This window comes from Hibiscus syriacus, unplaced genomic scaffold (assembly GCF_006381635.1).
Source record: "Hibiscus syriacus cultivar Baekdansim isolate YM2019G1 unplaced genomic scaffold, ASM638163v2 tig00000916_pilon, whole genome shotgun sequence".
Classification (NCBI taxonomy): Eukaryota; Viridiplantae; Streptophyta; class Magnoliopsida; order Malvales; family Malvaceae; genus Hibiscus; species Hibiscus syriacus.
This window is the reverse complement of record NW_024061833.1, coordinates 1,051,091-1,066,469: the sequence shown is the minus strand read 5'-3', so window position 1 is coordinate 1,066,469 and position 15,379 is coordinate 1,051,091. Positions and strand designations below refer to the sequence as shown.

Below are 15,379 nucleotides of genomic sequence, written 5' to 3'. Positions count from 1 at the left end.
AATCATGATCTGTATAAATCACAAATTCATAATAATACATATGTTAGTATTTTACTAACATAAACATATCCCATAACAACTCCATAATATATTTGAAACTCATTTCTATCAAAATACTCAATACTTAATAATTCCTTTTTAACATTGGAACCAACTTTTCCAATTTACTCAAAATGGTCTCCTACCATTTAACTTCAATTCCAAGTATCCAAAAATATATTCAACATTTAAACATTACTCTTCATCTTCTAATCCCTTTCCATTTAAATTCTAAAATTTCCATATTCAGACAATTCACACTACCTTTAAAGAATCAATATTCTGTATTGATATACACACTGGAATTTAATTCCGTTTCTTCCGTTGAAAACTATACTCGAATAAGAATCTATCCATATAAATAACTTCTTTTAATTCATTCTGTACAATTTATGGTGAATTTTCAAAGTTGACCAACATAATCTGTTTTGCAGAATCTGCTGTCCGATTTTTTTGACATTTCCTTGGTTAAAAATTCCTATCTTTTTGTACACACCTTGAAATTGATCTCTGTTTGTTTTAAAGAAAACTAGGTCGATATATGAACGCAAATATATAAAAATAACCTCCAAATTATTTTTATATAAATTATGGTGAATTTTCAAACTCACTGCTAAATTCAAAATAGAAAATGTTTTCTTTAACCTCATCCTTAGGTTCTTCATCAATTCTTACAACCAATTCTTTAAAATCACTTAACTCTTCACAACCCATAAAACACAAGAAATCAGCATCCCCTTCATCAACTCAAGATGAACTTGAACACTACCAATATTATCATGCAATATTGGTACCAAATGATAGCGTTTTTCGCATATAACAATTTTCTATTTTCAGCGTACTCAAAATCCTAAGGAAATTACTTGAAAATGAAATTGAAGCTTTCTCTCACCTTTGATAAAGCTCACGTCTGGTTGGAGAAGAACATGAGCATGTGAAATGAAATGTTAGGTACATTTCATCCTAATTTACATTTAATCTAACTTTAAATGAATAAAATATTCATTCTCTTGAGATAAGACCAAATCACCCTTAATGAATCTTCTTATTCACCATAAAACCATGACAACACATCCTTATCATATTTCAAAGTCAAAGCTGAATTATTTTGACTTTTATTTCCGAAATTTCCTCTGAATTTTTCAAATCTTGTGATTTAGTCACTAAATTCCACGGTTTCGATTAAATCTAAAAAATTGCACATTTCCAAACCAAATTTCTCTGATATAAAATATTAAAATAATATTTCCAAACAATTTATAACATCCTTCCAATTTTTTTAAAATTCCAATTCGATCTGAAATAGCGATTTCCTTACCGGCTTGAACCCTTTCTAGTTTTTCTTTACTAAAATTCCAAATCCAAAAATATGATTTCTATAAAACTCTACTCTCAAGAGTAAACCATCTATTTATGGAATAAAATTCTTTTTAGAAAATTATCACTTAATTCCCTAAACTTTTCCCCAATTTCTACTTTGACCATCAAACTTTCCAAATTTTCATTTTGGTCATTGTCTAAATTTTTGGGATATTACAGGCCCTAAAACCCAATGGACTGCTATCTGATCGTGACTTGTTGGACCCAAAACAAACCTGGACCACAAAACAAAATAAATGAAATTAAACTAAATTAAATTAATAAAATGAAATAAAATAAATAATATGATATAAAATATATAATATATATATATTTCAAAAATATTTTTTAAACTATATATTATATATAGTTTTCAAAATGTTTTAAAAAACTATATATTATATATACTTTCAAAATGATTTTTAAAAACTATATAATATATAAATGTTTTCAAAACTATATATTATATGTATTTTAAAAATGTTTTCAAAAATTATATAATATATACGTATTTTCAAAAACCATTTGCAAACTATAATATATATATATATATATATATAATATGGACGAAAATTAGTGTCTACAGCTGTCTCTCTTTGTCCTTTTTCGTGGAACAAAAAATAGGACAAAGATAAAAATACACAAATTTTCGTTCAGTGGAGTTGAAATTGATTTCAATCAAGAATAACTCCATGTCGAATTGTGTTGTGGATGACTCCTCCGTCGCGAAGTCGAGTCCACCTTGAAATGATATGGAGATTGAAGCCGTAGTTCGGAATCAGAATGTGGCTTCTCGTTGCCCTTCGGTCTTCTTCTCGGTTTAAAGACTCTGACTAAAAGTTCGATTGGAAAGTAGTTCATTGACTCCACCCTGTGGTTGATAGGCTTTCGAGTTGAATGAAATCGAACTTGAAAGGTCTTTGTCGACATATGGCTTTTCTCGACTTAAGTTATGCTGCCGAAAAATGATTTTTTGTCACTAAGGCACGGTTAACCCATGTCTTCTTCTCGACTTGAAAACCTCGATATCATCCGGACAGTAGTATGATTGAGGTGTCATCGAGCTTAATGAAATCGAACTCGACAATTTTATTGACAGATAGCCCTTCTTGCCTTGAGTTATGCTGTAAATTTGATTTGCCTCTGAGCTTAGCGTAATCGAACTTGAAGGTCTTTGGTTGGAAGATAGCCCTTCTCGACTTAAGCTATGCTACAAATGATGTGCCTTGGAGCTAAGCGTAGTCGAACTCGAAGGTCTTTTGGTGGAAAATAACCCTTCTAGCCTTGAGTTATGCTGCAAATGATGTGCCTTGGAGCTGAGCGTAGTCGAACTCAAAGGTCTTTGGTGATAGATAACCCTTCTAGCCTTGAGTTATGTTGTAAATGATGCGCCCTCGAAGCTGAGTGTAATCGAACTTGAGGGTCTTTGGCAGATATCCCTTCTCGACTTAAGCTATGCTGCAAATGATGTGCCTTAGAGCTGAGCGTAGTCAAACTCGAAGGTCTTTGATTGGTAGATAACTCTTCTCAACTTAAGTTATGTTGCAAATGATATGCCTTGGAGCTGAGTATAGTCAAACTCGAAGGTCTTTTGGTGGCAGATAGCCCTTCTAGACTTGAGCTATGCTGCAAATTATGTGCCTTAGAGCTGAGCGTAGTCAAACTCAAAGGTATTTGGTGACAGATAACCCTTCTAACCTTGAGTTATGCTATAAATGATATGCCCTCAAAGTTGAGTGTAATCTAACTCGAGGGTCTTTGGCAGATAACCCTTCTCGACTTAAGCTATGTTGTAAATGATGTGTCTTGGAGCTGAGCATAGTCAAACTCGAAGGTCTTTGATTGGTAGATAACCCTTATTGACTTAAGTTATGCTGCAAATGATGTGCCTTGGAGCTGAGTGTAGTCGAACTCGAAGGTCTTTGGTGACAGATAACCCTTCTAGCATTGAGTTATACTATAAATGATGTGCCCTCGAAGCTGAGTGTAATCGAACTCGAGGGTCTTTGGCAGATAGCCCTTATCGACTTAAGTTATGCTGCAAATGATGTGCCTTGGAGCTGAGCGTAGTCGAACTCGAAGGTCTTTGGTTGGCAGATAACCCTTCTAGCATTGAGTTATGCTGCAAATAAAAAAATTGGCTTCCCTTCACAGGTTTAAGCTGGTCATAATTCTTCAGTTGGTTCCCCTGAGTGTGTCTGAACCAAGTGATATGATTTTTGGATGATTCCCCTTCACAGGAAAGCCCACTGATAAATTATGTCAGTCGGATATCTTCCGTTGTGGAATTGAAATCTGGCTGGAAACCTACTACTCATTGTTGAGTTAAGCTGAAATGGATTCGTTCTAAATTAGTTCTCGAACCCATCCGAGGTTGATTGTCAATCTTTCAATATATCGAGTTGGTTGAGGTGTAGTTTCTCGCTGCTGAGTTAAGCAACCACCATCGATCTTTAAAGGTGCTTTTGAATCGAGTATCCTTCATCTTGAAGTCAAAACTTGACTCTAAAAGCTGTAATAAAATCATGTATGCGAAAAATAATAAATGTGATGCTCTTAAGTATGCCTAAGATGCATGCAACATGAATGAGTTATGTTTTATCTCTTGGATTGGAGTCTCGTGTTTTGTCTGCCAATCTGGTCCTTGGAATCGATCGTGCCCCATTTGCTTCTCGAGATTTGGCTTTACAGACCTTTCATATTTGAGAATGTCATGTTTGAAAATGTTTTTCTCCTTTTTCTTGTTTTAGGAGGGAAAAGGATAAAAATTCTGTAAAATATTGTTCGCAATTGAATCAAATTATAAACATGAATTCTAAGTATATCAAAGGAATCAATAGCTCTTTTAATGCTTTCAGAGTTATAGCTCTTTGACAAAGGTTCAAATGGATGAGTTAACTTTAGGTTGACTTAAGGTTTCAGCCATAAAAAAGTCATTTTTTCGGTTATTGCAACATGTTTTTCGTTGGCTTGGCATTTTAATTATACGCGGACAAAATGACGCAACTAGCATTATCAATTACAAGACCTTCTATTTCAGTTCTCTGAAATCTCCCATTTGTTCAAGCTTTATAGGCTCCTCTAACAAAGGCAGTGCGGAAATATCAGTCTAAAAATGAAATTCCTGAGTGCTCGTGTGAAGTTGACTATAACAGGTGTTCCTTAACTCCCTTAGTCCATCTTTACCGAAACTCCTTATTTAGTATTTTTCATTGTTTGGCTAGCTAAATCCATAAAGTCAGGGCGTTTAACCAATTGCTCTAGAGGGATAGCTTAATATCATTGTATAGATATTATATTCACCTTTATCAGGTTAGCTGAATATTATCCATAAAGCCAAGGCGTTTAACCAATTGCTCAAGAGGGACAACTCAAGTTTTATTGTATATTATAATCACCTTTATCAGGCTAGCTAAATCTTATCCATAAAGTCGGGGTGTTTAACCAATTGCTTTAGAGGGACAACTCAAGCTTTATTATATATATATAATATTATAATATGGGTATACAGGTCCAATTTCTTAAGTTTGTCAAGAAGAACCTGTCATAGTCTAGGTGTTTTTAAAAGTCAATGAATCTCATTCTTAGAGTTCAATTTCCAAGCAACTGACCTAAACTATATTCACCTACTCGACTGTTCCATCTTGTGAAGATCATTATCATCACTGAAGGTCTTAAACAAAAAGTATAGAAATGTCATATGCAAAAGATGCCTCATGTTGTCTGCACCTATGCACATCTAAATACCAAGCCTCTTTTCATTCTTTTATGAGGGGAGAAGGCTATATCGGTTCTTGTAAGGAAAATGTGTGGTGTTCGAGCCTTTCAGAGTAAAGTCTTTGTTTTGTTACTTTGTCAAAGATCTGTAACTCTGAATCATTTACAGAGTTTTTTAATTCAGCTGATATTCAAAGAATTTCAAGTTGTAAATTTGATTTAATGCTCATCGTAAATTCATTGAAATATCCTCATAAAAAGAAATATGTCAACGTTGAAAAGTAGGTTTCAAAAAGAAATATGAGAAAGTCCAAAAAAACAAGTCCAAACATGATGTTCCAAAATAGAATAAGGCCTCATTAGGATGCCCCACTGGTTGGATTAATGTTTTCATCTACACTTGCTCCCCATTTCTTGACCGTTTCATTTGCCGAGGCTCTTTTTGATGTACCCTCAGATGCATAAATTTATGCTTCAGGAGTGTCCATGCTTGAGGCGGTATATCCAGGGTTTGTTCCCCAATTTTATATGAGACATACTTCTGTTAGTTAATATGAATATAAAGAAAAAAAATAACAAAATGCAAAATATGTCTAAATACATGATGCATTTAATGTTCGAGGCATTGATCTAAAAATGTGTTTGTTATTATAAATAATCCTTATTGGGGACAAAAGTGTTACTTTTGAAGAGACAAAAAACATTTTGATGGTATAGATCCCGAATAGCCTCTGACAAGTTGATTCGTATTCCGTCATTTTTTTATCGGTTGAATAGACTGTCGAACCGTCCCTGCTCCTTTTGGCTAAATTATGCAAGCAAAGATCTACTTGCCCCAAAAAGAGTCTCAAATGACTGTCCTACAAGTAAGATTGGGTTTAAGGAAGTCAAAATGGCTCTTAGAAAGATGGGAAGGGACAAAGCTGTCGGACCAGATCAAATTTCTATCACTGTGTGGTTGGCCCTAGGAGAAGAGGGAGTTAAGTGGTTGACCAATATCTTTAATATTATTCTAGAGACTGCCAAGATGCCAGAGGAGTGGAGAGAGTCTACGGTGATACCAATCTATAAGAATAAAGGAGATCCCCAACGTTATGGAAACTACAGAGTTATTAAACTACTCAGCCATACCATGAAGCTATGGGAAAGGGTGATAGAGGCTAGGTTGAGACAAGTTACTAGGGTTTCGGAAAACCAATTTAGCTTTATGCCAGGCAGGTCTACTACGGAGGCGATTCATCTACTTCGACAACTTATGGAGAAATATAGGGAAAAATAGAGATCTTCACATGGCGTTCATTGACATTGAGAAGGCGTATGATAGCATTCCCCGCGATACGATCTGGAAGACATTGAAAATGAGACGGATCCCAACTGCTTATATCCGTGCGATTCGTGATATGTACTGTAGATCTACTACCCACGTCAGGACTACAGTTGGCGACACTGAGGCATTCATCGGACTCCACCAAGGGTCGGCTCTTAGCCCTTACATCTTCGCTTTGATTATGGACGACATCTATTGTGCGACACCAGATGGTGTTCCATGGTGTATGCTTTTTGCTGACAATATTGTCTTAGTGGCTGAAACAAAAACTGAGCTGAATAGTAGACTGTCTACCTGGAAAACAACTTTGGAAGAAAAAGGTCTAAGGATCAATATTGAAAAGACAGAGTATTTATGTTCAAACTTCAGTGGGAACCAAAACGATGAAGATGTAGAAATATGCATAGAAGGACACGTTCTTCCCTCAAAGGATTGTTTCAAGTACCTAGGGTCTATGATACATAAAGATAGGGGTGTAGATGAAGACGTTTCACACCGTATAAAGGCGGGATGACTAAAGTGGAGGGCTGCTACTGGAGTTTTGTATGACAAGAAGGTACCTCTAAAACTTAAGGGAAAATTTTATAGAATGGCAATAAGACCAGCACTGCAGTATGGATCAGAATGTTGGGCTATCAAGAAGGATAACGTAAGGAATATGGATACCGCAGAAATGAGAATGCTTCGATGGGTATGTGGTAGGACTCTGTGGGACATGACACCAAACTCTGTTATTAGGATGTCCTTGGGGGTGGTGCCTGTACCCGAAAAATTAAGGGAGGGAAGACTACGGTGATTTGGCCATGTCCAAAGACGAAAACCATCGGATGCGGTTAGGAGGGTAGAGTCGATTACAGTCGATGGTACCAAAAGGAGAGGTCGACCAAGGCGGAAATGGGAAGACTGCTTGAGATTTGATTTGAAGGATTTAGCCCTTACCGAGGACATGACCTCTTATAGAAAATTATGGCGACTTAAGACCAAGGTAGCCGAGTAGGGCGAGTCACATCCATTGGGTGTATCATCTTTGTCTTCTTTTAATGCCTTTGTAGTAATTTCATTACTTATACTTTTTATACGTTTCTGTCATTGGAATTTATGAAGGCCTAGAACTAAGGTAGCGGAGCATAGTGTTGCCTTAGTTTAGGTTTTAACCCATTTGACTTTATCCTTTCTCGAAGCGTGCTATCGTTGAACTCTATGTATACTGCTCTTTATGTTTTCTCTTTATAATTTTGGATGGGTCTTACGTTTCTGTCTATATGCAGTTATTTTTACGCAGGGGTTTATTTGCAAGGATTACTTCCCATTACAGACGTGCATATGAGGATTGCATATGAAGATTGTTCAACTACATATTTTATTTATTTATTTAAACATGCATTGTATTTTATCTTTATTTTTAATTTTTTGATTGCCGGAGGTCTTCCACGGAAACTGCTCTCAACCTGGCGTTGGGGGACAGCCTACTACCCTACCTCCCCTTTACCCCATTGCATATGGGAATAGGGTTTTGTTGTTTTTGTTGTTGTTGTTGTTGTTGTCAACAATGGTCTGTCGTCTTTGAAGGGACTCTCCAGATCAATAACCTTTTTCTCGTCTTGCCCCTACGACCTTTGCCAGCTCGAAAAGTCAACTTTTGATGTGCACAGTGTAAATCCCAGACCCTTCTGAATTGGACTTTTTTGTTTTTCACCTCTTGTATTATAACCCCTTTATCCATTAATATAGATTATTTACATTTAACGAACACCTTTTTGGTGGATCAACACCTCTTTTGAATGAATGATGTAAAAGATGAAAATAAAATAAAAGAGAACAAAAATGAAAAAGGTTAGTGAGGTGAAAATAATAAAAAATAATCATGAAAATAAAAGTCTTACCCTACATGATATCTACCTCGCATGCTAATTTCAAACAAATCCTAACTGTATATTTGTCTAGTTCGCATGCTTTGAACAGAAAGTAAAGCAGAAAATAATATCAAAGTAGTCTAGGGTTTGGAATGAGGTTTTGGGGTGGGCTCTAATTCCCTGTAATCTCCCAGTTTAGGTTCTAAAAAAAGTACTCGAGTTCTCCTTGTTGGTGCCCCCTTGGGCTTGCCAGACCCTTAGTCCTAAACCCATCACGGGCTTGTGTGGACTAAGTTAAACTCGAGATGACATATTCCCTTATGTTTGTGCGGTGAATAAATTCACACGAAGACATAAGGTATATGAATCTCGAAGGCTATTTGCTAGGCCTGTGCGGAGAATAAATTCTCACGAAGGCATCGCTTTCACCCCCACTTAAATAGGATTCGGAGCTTGGGTATAGAGTCTTAAATAGAAAAACTTTGAAAATCTGAAATCATTGAAAAAAATGTTAGTACAACTATTTATTTGAAAAATAATTAAAGGTAAATAATTGGAATCGAATAAATAAATTAAAATTAAAATTTGTAATTTTCGCTCAAAAAGACAACCGAAAATTAATTCTGGCTTGACTCACTTACCTTTCCCCAGCGGAGTCGCCAAGATGTCGCGGTCGTCCTTCAGTTGGGCCCGAAATTGTGATTCGACTTAGGAAAATGGATTAGGAGTCGCCACCGATCACTTTAAAAACATTTAGGTGGATCGGACACTATCTTACCTGATCTGTGTTTTACTAGAAATGTGTCAAGCTCGAGGGTCGGTTACGATCAAGGAATGATTAGCACTCTTGAATCGCCCTTTCGGTACCAATTAATTTGCCAGTTGTCTTTATTTGCGAAAATTAAAATTTTAAATTGAAATTTAAAAATTCGGTTCGAATTATTTACATTTGATCGATTAGAATTTCTCTACAAAGTTAAAATGTTAGATAACAAATAATAAAAAAATACTGAATAAATTAAAGGGGAAAAAATTATAGTAGAAAAAAATATAAAAAAATAAAATCAAATAAATTAGGAAATAAATAAATAAATAAATAGAAATAGATCGAAAGAAAAAAATATTAAGTTAATATGGAATCCAAAATAAAAAAAAATATTAATATAAAAAATGAATAAAGATAAAAAGAAAATAAAAAAATAACAAAATAACAAAATAGAGATATTAAAAAAATAAATTAAAAAGGTTAAATTAAAAAACATAGAAAAGGAAATTAATTCTTATTGGTGACCATAATACCAATGTTGAAATATGCATGCTCGAAATAAAATAAAATGAAACTTAATTAAATGATTAAAATAAAATATTACAAAATCCTGGGTACTGAAGCTCAATTCCCCCTTAATCTGGAAACACGCAGATCCCTAGACTGGGTTGGGTCGATTCGACGGGTTGGTATATGACCCAACCTTCCCCCCAACTCCTTCATTTGTATCAGAAATCAGGAAAAAAACAAAAAAAAACTTTCAAATGCTCTGAAGCTCTCCCAGCCAGTCGAACCATATCCACCACCCAGTGGCCTCCCTGTCGCGACAAACGCCGCTCAGTGGCCAGAAAATTCCAAACCACACCAAAACAACGCCCTCATCGTCCTAAACACTAACCTGAAACCTAAATTCCCAAAAACCCCACCGATTGGAGTAGATCTTAGTTTTAAGTTCCGGTTTTTTACCCTTTTTTCCTGTAACCCTTGGTTTCCCGATGATCGTTGGTTTGGTCTTGATGCTTGTCTTCTGGGTTTGTTTTTGGTGTTGTATATTCTGTGATTTGCTTTTGTGCGTCTTATGGCTCTTGGTTTTTTGTGGTTTCAGTGTTGTGGCCTTTGTTCTTTGTTAATAGTGTTTTGGGACTGTGTTATTTGTGTACTGTCGAGGGTATTGTGTTTCTCGTGTGATGGTTGGTTTCCTGTGTTTTTTGTGATGGTTCTCGGGGGTTCTCTCCGTTTACTGTTTGGTTTAGTTGTTGATATCTCGGTATATTGTTGTGTTCATCTTCCCCCTTGAATGGCCTCACCGGGGTATTTATAACCCCCTCGGTGAAGGTTGTTTCCGATGATAACGAGGTCGGTTCCCCTCGATGTTCACGTGGCCAGGATTCTCGGGATAGTGCAGTCCCGATTTTTCCGGCCGACCGACTTGCACCTGACTCTTGATATCCTTACTGTGCGGTGCTGTTGACTGATTTTTAAGGTTCCTAAACCCTAATATATATTGGGTTAGATCAGGCCCCAAAACCCTTTGGACTACTATCTGACTGTAACTTGTTGGACCCAAAACAAACCTGGACCATAAAACAAAATAAATGAAATTAAACTAAATTAAATTAATAAAATGAAATAAAATAAAATAAAATAATTAATATGATATAAACTATATAATATATATATTTCAAAAATATTTTTTAAACTATATATTATATATAATTTTCAAAATGTTTTAAAAAACTATATATTATATATACTTTCAAAATGATTTTTAAAAACTATATAATATATAAATGTTTTCAAAATGTTTTCAAAACTGTATATTATATATATTTTAAAAATGTTTTCAAAAACTATTTAATATATATATTTTCAAAAAATGTTTTAAAAAACTATATATTATATACGTACTACAATACAAACTCCCAAACTCATGTATTTAATAAAAAAATGGAACTTAGCTAAATAATAATAATAAAATCATTTTGAGCTTATAAGTAATTGTTCGATATTTGTGAGTACTATATATGGGTGCGGAAATATGTACAAGTATAAACAATCGAACAAGTAATACAGTGATGAGTGAGTATCGTCTCCACAGGGATTAGAGGAAATTGATAAGTTTAATCAAAGCGCTTTACTATGTCACCTAAGTAAAGTTAATGATGTTATTTGCAAATGAAAATGTTGTGGCAAAATGAATGGATGTTGTGGAAATTGTCTGATGGTAATATGGTAGCAGATTGAGATGTTATGGCAAATTGAATTGTGCTGAGTGCAATCAAATGAAAATGTAAAGGCAAAATAAATTGTAAATATTGGATTTGCTTATAAGGACTTTAGACTCCTCACATGACAAGCTACTATAGGAATGAGTAAAAGGAGTCACTAAGGAAAATCTAAGTCCACTTCTCAGAATGATCTTACTTCTATGTCTATCCTGTCCGACAGAGTCTACTAGGGTGCCCTATGCTATCTTTAGTAAGGGACTCGACAGAGTGAAGATGCCTTGGAAAAACCGGTTGGCGTAAACCCCTGCAGTGATCCTATTGGTCTAGATAACAAGATATGTCTCGGCAATACCTTTTTACGGAAGCATTAACATCTAACCTATCTCTCATACACAACTCCTTTTAGTCGAATGAAATCCTAGTCTTATTTCTAAGGTGGATTTGGCCTAGTTACTATCTAGAACCCCTTACTTATGTGGTTCCTCCCTAGTTTCTCTCGAACACTAAGGATGTGCTACCTAGGCATTCTCTCGAATACTAAGTAATCTCCTAAGGAACGACTACTCTCGTAGCTCCTACAACCTTAAGGCACTAAGCTTCATAAACAAAACAGACTATAACATAGAAAAATAATCATTCATTAAAGCAAAACTTAAATATCCAAAATAAACTTCCACCAAATAGGATTAGTTCATGGTGGGGGTTTGAAATAAGCAAGCACAAAGCAAGTTAATCTGTTCCTTACAACCCAAACGATAAAATATAAAAGCACAGAGTAAAGGGAATGAGGAAAAGCCTTCGACGTGCACTGTCGGAGCTTCCCTCGGCCACCACGGACAGTCCCAGTGATCTATCTTGTCAACGGAGGAATGCCATGGCAAAAATGATTGACGAAAAAAGAGAGAACTTTTTCTCTGAATTTTTAGGCTCTTGGCGGCTGTCTAAAATCTCCAAGTCTCCTTAAAAAGTCAGGCTTCATCTTCTATTTCTAAGGGAGAATGAACCTAGGGTTTTGAGTTAAAATTACATTAGTACCATAAAGTTCATTCCTTTTATGTGAGAGTCGGTGCAAAGATGGTAATTGGCCCCTCCTTTATGGTTGATTGCATAAAGCACTTTTTATGCCATGACAGCTGGCTCTTACTAAAAATATTCTTCTTTCGTTTTGATCACTCTCGAAATGCCAACTGGTTCGGCATTTGTATTCTGCTCAACAGTCTCCTTATGTCATGGCATTTCCCTTTTGCTTTTCCTTGCTCCCAAATCCTGCACATCACTAGACAAACACCTTCCCCATTAAGCAGCACTGATTACAAAATAAAATGTCGCGGTAAACAGAATTTCACCACATGCAACTATATGCTCCTAAATGCATCTATATGATCATATATGAGCTTTTAGACAGTCAATAACTTAAGTGAAAAGGTCCCAAATATGACCTTTTTACGGAGTTATCACACCCACAAACTTAAGCTATTGATTATCCTCAAGCAATGGATAGTATTAAGCAAAATAAAAATACCATGGCAAGTTCAGAAGCAGAATAGTTATATGGGATAGAATTTCAGCTCTCAGAACATTTGGCTTCAACATGCTAGACTAGTTTGAGAAATCAAGTACTGTCCCCTAGGGAAAGATTCTTTGTGTGGGTGTGTGCGTGTTTGTATCCAGTCCATGCTTAACAAACCTAAAAGTTTTCTAGGCAAGTTTTCTTGTTTTGCCATGACATTTACAATTTTTACTCCCACATTGTTTTCTTTTCCTTTTTCCTTTTTTTTAACATTGCTACGAGGGGAGTCAGCCCATCACACCTACCATCCCACACTCTAGGTGAAAGGGAGCATACCTTCCACCCCCGATATAATAAGGTAGAGTCATCCCGTGACTACTTTCATTCACTCATATACCATAACTGCCATTTATTTATTTGTAGTTTCCAGGAAATGCTATGGCATAGCGGAGTGTCACTCCATAGATATGCCGAAGCATTTATTCACAACTTCATTTTTTCTTTTTTTTCTCTTGTTTTTACAAAGTGTTGTTTTCATTGTTTATGCCAAGACATGCAAGAGTTCTCTTATAAAAAATTTCTAAGATCCTTAAGCATGAAAAACATACAATCGTGTATTCAAAGGTTTTAAAGAAGCAAGTCCTAGAGTTGGTTCTATCATCCTCAACAGTCATGTACATTCAATCCTAGCCATCAAGAATTCATCATCATCGGGCATCCTTAATTTATTCCATAAAACCAATTCAACCACTTACTAATGTCATTGCATATTCATTCTACTAATACTATCATGCAATGATTTAAGAACCCTACCTCCCCCAAACTTGAGAGAAGCATTGTCCTCAATGCTTACTAAAAACTAAGCAAAACTAAACTAAATGCTATAAAATGCAATGCAATGCAAGGTACCTTGACTTTACGCTTGTGGTGGCGCGGTGATCGTGCGACGTGTGTGCTTTTGTAATTATGTGGGGATGGAATGTTCAAAATATGATATTGGTACGGTTGAAATCTGGATGGACCCTAACATTACAGAGAAAAATAAAATAGTAAAATAAAAGGAAACTGAATAAAAACAGTAACAAAATAAACATTTATTTATGCACAGGAGTAAAACTAAAATGTCACAGCATCCTTAAGATGTTGAGCCAGTTTCGACATCATGCAAGAGGAGTGCATATTTGTCACGCATGGGTGAAACTCCTTGGTAAACCTTCAGGCGCTGGCCATTGACTTTAAAGATGGACTCATCGTCCATGTTCTTGATATCAACAGTGTCATACGGGTAAACATGGTGGACTTCGAATGGTCCTGACCATCGTGATTTTAATTTGCCAGGGAAGAGTTTGAGCCTAGAGTTAAACAAGAGCACTTTCTGGCCCACATGAAAATGTTGTGACAAAAGCATTTTGTCATGCCACTTCTTAGTTTTTTCTTTGTAGAGCTTGGCATTTTCATATGCTTGTGCTCGAAACTCTTCCATTTTGTTCAAATCAAGCAACCATTTTTCCCCAACTAGTTGCGCGTCAAAGTTCAGTTTCTTGATTGCCCAGTATGCCTTATGTTCTAGCTCAACTGGTAGGTGGCAGGCTTTTCCATATACCATCTTGAAGGGCGACATTCCCAAAGGTGTCTTGAATATCGTTCGGTAAGCCCAGAGCGATTCGTCCAGTTTTGGGGACCAGTCTTTCCTTTGAGGGTTCACCACCTTCTCTAAGATTTGCTTGATTTCATGGTTGGACATTTCAGCTTGCCTATTAGTTTGTGGGTGATATGACGTGGTAATCTTATGTCGCACTCCATATTTTTGTAATGCCTTGGCAATTAGCTTGTTATCAAAGTGATTGCCCGCGTCACTAATGATGGTTTTTGGTACTCCAAATCGAGTAAAGATGTTCTTGTGAAAGAACTTGAGCACCGTCTTAGAGTCATTCCTCGGTGTGGCAATCGCTTCAACCCACTTAGATATATAGTCCACCACAAGCAAGATGTATAAATCTCCAAAATAAGATGGGAATGGTCCCATGAAATCAATTCCCCAAACATCAAAGAGCTATATCTCCAAAATATTTTACAGCGGCATTTCGTGTCATCTGGAAATGTTCCCAGTGCGTTGGCATCTGTCGCATTCTTTGCAAAACTCGTGGGCATCCTTAAACAATGATGGCCAATAGAAACCTTATTGGAAGACCTTTGTAGCAATCCTCACACCTCCAAAATGCCCTCCATAGGATGCTGTGTGGAAATGGTGTAAGATGTCTCGTTGCTCCTATTCGGGGATACACCGTCGAATCATTTGATCGGCACATTTTTAAACAAGTACGGCTCGTCCCAAAAATAGAACTTGGCATCATGCAGAAACCTCTTTTTGCCCTGGCTATTCAATTCATATGGAAAAACACCACTATCAAGAAAATTAATGAGGTCAGTGTACCACAGAATTGTCGTGGCATATAAAATTTTCTCGTCAGGGAATTCTTCTTTAATATAAAAAATGTCATGGCATTCTGATATATTTTCTAGTCTAGATAAATGGTCTGCAACCTAGTTCTCTGTACATTTCCTATCAACTACCTCTAA

General features: G+C 36.0%; 1 protein-coding gene across 1 annotated transcript in view; it reads right to left on the bottom strand.

Moving 5' to 3' along the window:
* Nucleotides 1-640: 640 nt before the first annotated feature.
* The window catches only part of LOC120117517 (glutamate synthase [NADH], amyloplastic-like), a 33,163-nt gene continuing 18,424 nt past the window's right edge, over nucleotides 641-15,379 (bottom strand). The window contains exons 23-25 of the mRNA XM_039137795.1: nucleotides 8,124-8,138; nucleotides 7,875-7,882; nucleotides 641-652 (exon numbers count right to left, since the gene is read on the bottom strand). The gene's annotated coding sequence lies outside the window, so the exon portion shown is untranslated. The remainder of the gene's footprint in view (nucleotides 653-7,874; nucleotides 7,883-8,123; nucleotides 8,139-15,379) is intronic.